At 38.1% G+C, this 9,579-nt stretch overlaps 1 long non-coding RNA gene across 2 annotated transcripts; it reads right to left on the bottom strand.

Annotated features, from left to right (window-relative positions):
* Positions 1-2,087: 2,087 nt before the first annotated feature.
* Positions 2,088-9,344, bottom strand: LOC122180803. 2 transcript variants are annotated; one of them, XR_006179231.1, is made up of 3 exons: positions 9,265-9,344; positions 5,362-5,505; positions 2,088-2,462 (listed from the first exon to the last, which is right to left on the bottom strand). It is a non-coding gene; the product is annotated as an uncharacterized LOC122180803 (long non-coding RNA). The 2 variants fall into 2 exon arrangements; XR_006179232.1 differs by lacking the exon at positions 9,265-9,344 and adding an exon at positions 7,845-7,885.
* Between the last annotated feature and the right edge of the window lie 235 nt (positions 9,345-9,579).

Here is a 9,579-nt window from a genome sequence, read left to right as displayed (position 1 = left end):
TGAGAGTCTCTGTGAGCAGAGATGCACCAAAAGATTTCCATTGCACATGACAAGCACAATAGGGATATGTGCTTTGTTTGCTAGAGTATCATGCACACATTTTACATATGTAATAATCTGATGTGCTGGCTTGATGGTTCCGTTTCTCATGGAATCACCTGGAGGTAATTGCTGCAGATTTCTAGAGCAGAGAGTACACATCATGGTTCCATTACAGATAATTCTAACATGCATATAATCCACTTGTATTTGTATTTTTAGGACAAAAGTTGAAAGAGAAGAATACATTTTAAGATATTTCATGGAAGCCAGCTGGCCACTCTGATTCATTTTCATCACCTTTAAAGTAGCTCATCAGTAGATGCTGAGCATAACTCATTTTTTAAGGTAATTTCAATGAATTGTGGAAGAGATGCACTTTTAAAAATCTGCTTTATTGTAGGGAAAGAATTGTGATGTCTCTTCAGTTGCCCTATTCAAAAGGGCTAAGAGCAATAGATGCAAGACTGTGAGGTTTGCCCCTTTGAGATGGTTGCAAATAAGAACCAAGGGAATAATTAATCCTAGGGTGCTAACACACTAATTAGTGTTCTTTGAACTGATAGGAGTTCTAGGTTCTCAGTTCCTTTGAAAAATCTGTTTTTATTTTGGTGTGAATTTTTTAGTCTTTTCCCCCCCATCTTAAGTAGCTGTCATTCTCAGTATATTTTGCATAATAATAGGAGGAAGCTAAGGATGGAATGCTGGGAAAAAAGTCTGCATACCATCTGCTTACATATCTTAATTTTGACAATAAAATAGAACAAAAAAATTACAAGGTTCTTATGAGATTCAAAGAAGCAATACACACAAAGCAAAACACAGCAGTGTTAGTAGCATATAAGATAAAAATAAAATGGCTCTTCTAACCTGGAATAATGGGTTCATCACAGTGTCTGCCATATGGCCAGCAGCTTGCTGATACCCTTTGCTCCAGCTGTCTTGTGTAATGACAGCATTTGAGTCATTCTCATAAAAGCAGCTTTTCATATTGGCTAGTTACGTGTCATTATGACTTGCCAAGATAGCCTTCTTTGTTGTTGTTTAAGATTCAAACAATTGCCAGGGGCTACTTCTGATATCTGCTGAAGTAGAATAAAAGGCTTAATAAAAGTAGAATAAAAGCCTTTGACTGTTTAGGCTACAGATAAATGCATGCAAAATGAACAGAGGTGGTTGTTTGATTTCCTTTGAGTTTAGTTCTCTTCCATATGACTGACCAGAGTTATTCATGGTTTTCTGTACTTCTCTATAAGGAAAACTTCTCTATAGGGAAAATTCATTGCCTCAAACAGGTAAGTTGAATTAGAATTAGAGAAGCAACCAATAAACTAAAAAATAAATAAATAAATAAATAAATAGAAAATGCTTCAGTAACTATAGCAGCCTTTACAGCATTCACTTAAGCATTGGGATCAAGTTTAGACATCCAAAAAGTTTTCAGGTACTGAATTATATGGAGAGTTATGTTTTAAAAGCACGATCCTGTTTTATAAAATTAAATTATTGGAAGGTAGAATAATTACTTTGACATAAGCACAGAACTTGATTGTTTCATAACATCCAAGCAGCAGTGGAAAGTACCTTGTAATTATAATAAAGAATTAGTCAGAGGTTGTGTTTACTGTTCCCCCCAGTAGTTGCATCTAAGACACCAGTGGGATTATACTGATATATTTCTAGCTACTAATTCTTTCTGTGCACCACAGAAACACATTTAGAGGATATTTCGATGAGTTTACAAGCAGTTTACATTACCAGGAGAATTACCATGTAGAGATAAAAATGAAATGCATGTTAACTGTTACAAACCATTGTTTGTTTATTTACAACAAAAAGTGGAGAAAGATTTCAGGGTGAGAAGGCTGAAATAAAATTTTAAATTGCACTACCTACATTAATTTTCACACTGAAAGGAAAGTTTTGTTAGAAAGCATCAGAGCTTCAGCTCAGCTACATAAGCTTGTGTCTAGTTATAGCAAAAGGATGTAGTATCTTCAAATGCTCAAAAACTTCAAAAAAGCAACACTGGGGATGTGTGTGTAACATCTATTCAGTACTTCATATGCATTATAGTAATGAAATACGTTTATTATCGCATATGTACATACATGTATGTACATATACATTATGTCTTATAGTCATCATTAATTATATGATCACATCTCTCTTTCTCCCATTATTTTGAAAACTTGGAGATAAATTCTCCCCTCTTCGGTTCTGACATGTCTTGCCAGGGTGCAGCCTGCTGGAGGAAATCAGGAAATTCAACTGAAGTTCTATTTACCCACAGCATCCCTCAGATCATACATTCTCTGAAGAGCCTGTCTTTCAGGACTGAGTTCACCAAGTATTGGCTTCTGGCCACAAGCTGGAAACCAAAAGAATTCCAAAGACGAAGGACTGACAATAAATGAACCCTGCTAAAAAAATGAACTATTCAATACAGCAAATAAATTACAGTAATGCAGTACACACACACAAAGAATGTGAATTATCCTCTTTATGTTTTTAACAGAAAGAAGGACATCTTAGTACTGTGAGTGGATAAGATATAAAATAATAAACATCAGCCAGTGACTAGCATGCAGATAAGTCTCATCAAGTTTCAGATTGTAAATTGCAAAGAAACTGATATATCACCAGGGGCACTGGCACACTGTTGCAAAGTCTAGCCTGTTACCACAGAGACACTACATCAGTAATATTTTTTTATTACCTAATTTTCTTAGATGTAATTATAGAATTATAATAAATAGAGGTATGTAACTTTTCATCCTGTCTCCTGTGCTATAGTACAAGAGCCTGTTTGCTGTTTTATCAGTCACTGGCACAAGCTACTACTGCTGAATTTCACTATTTCTAGAGCTACTAGTACTTCCGCCCCCCCCTCCCTTCATGTTTCCTTCTCACCTAATGTAACAAATTATAAACAATCATCTTCTAACACCCTGAAACTGTCTAAAAGATCTTCAGGGGTCTACCAGCATTCCTATCCAGCTACATCTGTACACTATTTCTATTTCGGCTAAGAGCAATTTTTAATCTGTGCTTAACCAGCATAATGGCATACACATTTTTTTAACTGAAAACATTGCTTTCTTTTATTTAAAGAGTTAAAATCTAGAAGCATTTGATTAAATTTCATAGCTGAGAGAAAGATGACTATTGATAGCAACTGTGCAAATTCAGACAGGCTTTGACTACCGACTACTTTCAATTCACTAACTAACAGTGAAAACGCTATTTTTCAGTAGTCTTTTTATCCTCTGGCTGAGGAGATTAATGGTTACTAGGTTGTTTGTTTGTGGGGTTTGTTTGTTTTTTTTTTTCCTTTTTTGATATTATTGCTGGATGTTGTTTGTTTTTATGTGCTAGCATTTCTTCTGTTTGTTATTGTTTTACTGAAAACTTGAAGTAGGCTTCAAGATACAGAAGGCTGAAGTATTGTAATTTTCTGGCTGCATGGCAGATTCTAGAGGCTTTTCACCATCCTCTTCTGAATTGATTTTTAATTTTTTTTTCTTCTCACCCTCATAGGGATTATAACCAATATATTCTATTTATAAAAACACGATGATATACTTAAAAGCTAACTTACAAGCATCTTCCTATAGATAGGAGAATCATATTTTTAAGCATTTGAACAAGGATTTTGTTGTAATCCAGTTCTAATGAGTTACCCTAAGACATCCACCCAACAGTCATTCAATTTCATCATTTTGCCAGCCTCTGATACATCTCTTGTTCATCCTTTTGTTGGCTTCTTATGGGTCCCATAACACAGCGCCCTGGCACCAGCCCCACTCTTACTGAATCATGGAGACTATTCTCCTGTGTGTTTTTTTTTCAGGGCCAGTTAACTGAGATGTGCTATGCATATAGGACATTATACAGCACTGTCAGACTTCTATTACAGATGGTGTGTCACAGGTATATCCTCCCAGTGACGCAGGTGGAAAGAAAAAAAGGGAGTTGGTAATTATCTACCTATTGTCTACATACAGTATGTATTTCAACCTGAGTGGCAATAACTAATTGGCTGATGTCAGTGGTCTCCTTGCTGGAAAAATGTTCCTGTGCTATTATAAAGTGATATAGAGTAAAAAGATTTTCTGAAACTGTTACAGGATCTTTGAGGGAGAAACAACTCTGTAAGCAGTGGTGAGAAGTGACATTTCAAATTTAAGAAAATGAAAGGAGCATATACATGAATTTCTGCAGCATGAGTTAAAGAACTTGTGTGATTTAATATATGAGTACAGTATGCCCTTCTCTCAAGATTGTCAGCTGCAAGAATAAGGCAGCTATTAACATAGAGGAGACGAGCACCACAGAAAGGAAAGAGACCAAACCTTTGCAGCCTCCTAGGCTCTCTTAAGTTGCATCACAATTTTAATCAGCCAAAAGGAGAGAATGTGACTGCACAAGACACAGCAGAATGCACGCTCTGGAAAGAAAGGGTTCTGACAAGTGTCCATACATTTCCATGCACATATGTGCTTCATTGAAAACTTTTCTGTACAGATCACAGAATATAGTGCTGCCTGGGTACAACCCTCATTTCATCTTAAGGAACAAACACCATGGAATGAAGTTTATAGAAACTATGTAACAACATCAGTGTGGTGAAGTGCCAGTCATTGCTCCTCCTCTCTTTTTCCACTGATGTTTTCCTGTACACTTCCTATCAAAACCCTATCCCTCCCTTTACAAGGTTCTTAATTTCAGAAGATATATTTCCATGCTCCTACCACTCCATCAGGCTCCCTAAGCCACACATGGCATACCAGCATGGATGGGAGAGAGAAAAATCCAGGCATTAGAGAATATGTAGTGCCTGTTTTACACTATTGACATTTTAGTGGAGGGCAGCCTCAGAACACAAAGGGAAATGGGGCAGTTTAGCACAGCAGTGTCTTCACTCATTAACCTTCAGCCCAGGATTTCCATTTCTGATTGGGATACTATTTACCAGTTGTCAGATATGCTCACACAGCATAGAAGATTCTAGTTTACTCCTTTTACAGCGGACAAAGTACCTGCATACACAAGTTAATCAACAGTGAGCACAGGAAGGCTCATGGGACACTGTATTAGACACACTTCATTGTCAGTGGACAGTGCAGTGACTACCAGCTGCACAATAGACAAGAATGTATGCTGCTAGTCACCTCAAAAGCATGCTCCAATTCAAAACAAAACACCTGAAAGTATCACTAAGTTTTTAATTCACTCTTCATTGAAGACAGGTCAAGCAATAAATAAGTTCCATTACCACATTGTACATCTCATAATATGCATCAGCATGCTTTTCCTTACCTTTACTCCATTTTCCTGTACCTGTCTCTCTTAGTTTACTTGTCTCTTGCAGGTGTTTTCTCTTCCCCTGGAATGTGATACCGAGCTCTGTAGACATCATGTCTTGTTGCGATGAGCCATCTGGCTCTACTCCAGGAACACGATCTATAAGAAGGTTTTAAGAGTCCCATAAGACTCTCATATAAAAAAAACGCAGGCTTTGTCTTTGTGAAGCAGATGTCTGCGGAAAGATGGGCAGCAGTGCACAATGTTTTTTTGTTTTTTTTTTTTCCCCACCAATATATTTTTAACTGAAAGAGGTGCTACCTCATCCAGAAGTAGGGAATAGGGAAAGAAACCAGATCTCTATCAAGTTTTATAAATAGAAAGTCAGAGTCTTCATCACTATGCAGTTCAAATGTTATTCCAGGCAGTCCGTCAACTGTTCTAAGCAGCTACATATGCAAGGTACTGTACACTTGTTGACTACTCTGTGAGGCAAGGCATGTTGTGCTTATAGTGCCATATCAGTGAATGTGATCTGTTTGAAACTGTGCCACATGCACTGCCTCATCAGCGTTCATGGGCAGCCCCATTATGTGGGGTGTGTCAAACAGCAATTGTTCACATATCAGTGGGAAACCTGGTATGCATCTTTCTCATAAGCGAATATGTAGGTATTTGGTGGACATCCTGGAACACAACACTATTGTTCTGTTATTTCCATACAACCAACATGGGGTAAGTGGGTTGCTGTGACACAGTGAACCCTCCGGCTACTAAGTTTGTTACTCCTGAGAAAAATAAGGCTCTAAACCCATATCAGTGGGTATCATATATATCAGTGCCATAATAAATACTTAGCTATTGTGCTAAGGATATAAATTGTTCCATGCAAAGTAGTCTTAAGGTTTTGCCCTTGCATTTCACCTTGATTTGCCTTTAATTTTTTTTTTTTTTTTTGCCACTATATCTAAACACTACTCTCAGCTGTATCATGAACTGATACAGTCTAGGGCATCCATTTTATTGCAGAGTTAGAAGATGAAGTATTCTGCCAGGGGACAGTGACAAATTCAATATTTAACTGTCTACATGGCTATTCTTCCAATTGACTCAGTGATCATAGTTACAGGCTTTTGATAAATGTTATTTTCAACACTGTATTACTGACTAGTAAGAGAGACATCAGGATATAAACATTATTTCAGTAAACATGTGCCAGGAAGCATGACACGCATCCGTTCCAATCTGTATGTGATTTGTTCTATCAGGTGTCTAGTGAGACATTAATATTACAGCCAGTGAATGGCTACAGTAATTACTGTAATTTTGACACCCAGAGTTCTTCCAAATACGCAAGTACTCTGGCACATGGGATTGTAGCATGTTTCTACATGTACAGGGTACAGTAGTGGAAACATGATGCATGACCCCATTGTTACTGCAAGTGCCTCAAACTCATGATTTCCACTGGCAACTAATCACATGCAGACTCATAAGATCTGGTATTATAGCAGAGCTAGGTATCCAGTAGCTATAAAAATTTATCCTGGTTAAGTCTATAGCTGGATGTTATATTAATAGCTGATAAAGAGCTGGAAAAATAGCATATTTGCAGCTATTTTGGTGAAGAAAATAATCTGTCTCCTCCCCTTCACCTGGTTACAAATTGCACAGTATGATTGCCTGCCACCAACCCTTGCTGTTAAGAGACCTTGCTGCTAGTAAATGAGAAATATTACTGATATTGCACCAAGTAATTATCCAAGAATTTAATGCATGGTTAAAATGCTACTCTTTTATTCTAAGAGCTTTTTCCCCCACCCTTGTCATCATAATCATCTTGTTGTGCAATTCATGGAACAAAAGGATGAAACAGATCCTTAATTTTCATGTTTTCCACATCCTAGAATCATCTACAGTAATCTCACTATAACACTTTTTCAGTTGTGTTGTGCACTTAGAGATGAAAACTTTTTAATGTCAGATACTGTATTCATTCACTATGAATGTATAAAACATACCATTTCTGGACAGAATTTTTGTCTGTTGAGACTTATATTTTAAATTAGATGAGATCTTACTGGCTGTTTCCAAGATTAGTTTGCTTTTCCTAAATGTACAAGTGGAACAAGTGTCTTCAGCATTCCTCTCATTCTTAGAAAGTAATTGAATTTTGGAAGGCACCTCTTGAGGTCATCAAATCCAACTCGCAAAGCAGGGTCAAGTACAACATTATCCAGGGCTACATCCAGTTAGATTTAGAATGTATCAAGGATGGGAGGTCCCCAGGCGACCTGTTCCAGAGTTTGACTGCCTTCCACAGGAAAAGAGTTTCACATGCTTCAATTGAAATATCCATATATTGATTTGTGCCTTTTACTGAGCACTACTGAGAAGAGCCTACCTAACTCTGCATCTTCTACTCTGCTTCCTATCAGATGTTTATTCACAAACACCCACCCCTGCCTTCTTAAGGCTAATCACACCAGCTCTCTCACCTCTTCTCATACAACAGAAGTTCCACTCCCTTAATCATCTGTGTGTCCTGTCGTTGGACTCTCGCCTGTATGTTGGTGTCGTTGCTGTTCTGGAAAGCCCAGAACTGAACCCAGTGCTCCATGTATGCCTCATCAGTGCTGAGTAGATGTGAAGGGTTCTCTCTCTGTCTCTCTGTCTCTCTCTCTCTCTCTCCACCTGCTGGTAGTTCTCTTATGCAGCTTTAGTATGCTGTTGGCCTTCATCACCACAAGGATGCACTGCTGGCTCATATTGAATGTGCTGTCCAGTGGGACTCTATTTCCTTTAATGCAAGTTTTCCTTTCCCAGATGGTCCCAGAACATACAGAGGCCTGGAATTATTCATCCCTAGATGCAGCACTTGGCACTTACTTTTGATGAACTTCAAGGGACTCCTTTCTGACCATTTCTTTAGCCTGTTAAAGATCCCCTGATTTTATTATTATTTTTTTAATCAATAACTTCTTGTTTTAATCCATCCCTGCAGTTTTTTTTTTTTTTTTTTTTTTTTTTTTTTTTTTAAATCACCTGCAAACTTACATGGGCACCACTGGTAACCAGCCTCCAGCAGAAGGTTTTCAATGCTGATCACAACTCTTTAAGTGCAGCAGCTCAGGCAGCTTTCAGTCTACCTCCCTGACCACTAATCTAAGCCATACTTCTTCAGTTTGCCCATCATGATGTTATGGAACAATTGGTAAAAATGAAGATCAACAATATTATCTGCTCTTCTCTCATCCACCATGAAAGTGGTTTCTTCATAGAAGGCTGTCAGGTTAGCCAGGCACTGTTTCCCTTTCATAAATCAGTGCTAGCCATTCTAGAGTATTTTTGCCTCCTAGTGCATTTGCAAATTATTTCCAGGACTGCTGGTTGTACCCGGTTTCCAAGGATAAAGATGGGAATGATTAGCCTGTGTTTTATTCCAATCCTCCTTCTTACCTTTTTAGGGATAGAAATTACATTTGTTTCCTTCCAGTCCTCAAGAATCTTCCCCCAACATCTGTGACTTTCTAAAGATGTTGAATAGTGGTCTTGTAGTGACATCAGCTAGCTCCCTCAGCACTCATATTCTCAGACCCCAAAAACCTTTGTATGTCTAATCTGTTAAATGCTCCTTAACCTTATCATTTCAAGTGATAAAGAAATGAATTAGTACTAATTCCTAGACAAAGGTAACTCACAGGAAAAAAAAAAAAATAATAGTGAAGAGAAATTAAAAAATGGAAGTTCTGCTTTGACAGCTTTATGGATTTCCATGAGACAAGAGCTGTAAGGGCAGTTGCAGCAATTAGACAGATCAATACAATGGGAAAGGTACTGCAACAAAGATGCAACGACAAAAAAAGCCACCATGAGAGAAAGGTGCCATAAAGGAAGGAAAGAAAAAAGATCCCTCACCTGTATCAGAAAACACCAGGTTTGCAGGGGAAAGCTTCACCAAGGGGGAATCTCCTACTGGAGATCCTTCCCTGTGGCAGTCAGCCCTTAAATGAGGTCTAAGAGAGGTGCAGCCAGGCTCCACCCCTTCCTGTCACACAGCTGAACTGCCTTCACCTGTGCTCCCAGGGCTGACCGCTCCTTTCCCCAGGTGCTCAATCAGTTGTTCTTAGTGGACTTAACAGCTCCCGTACAGTAGCAAACTTCCATTATTAGACCAATTGGAGAGAAAAATAAGCAGAAAACTTTCTGTGGAATTATTAATAGCAAAATATA

Source organism: Lagopus leucura, unplaced genomic scaffold, assembly GCF_019238085.1.
Source record: "Lagopus leucura isolate 7727_CA_CO unplaced genomic scaffold, USGS_WTPT01 Super-Scaffold_1, whole genome shotgun sequence".
Lineage (NCBI taxonomy): Eukaryota > Metazoa > Chordata > Aves > Galliformes > Phasianidae > Lagopus > Lagopus leucura.
Note: the sequence above shows the minus strand (reverse complement) of the source record. Positions and strands in the feature narration are given on the sequence as shown.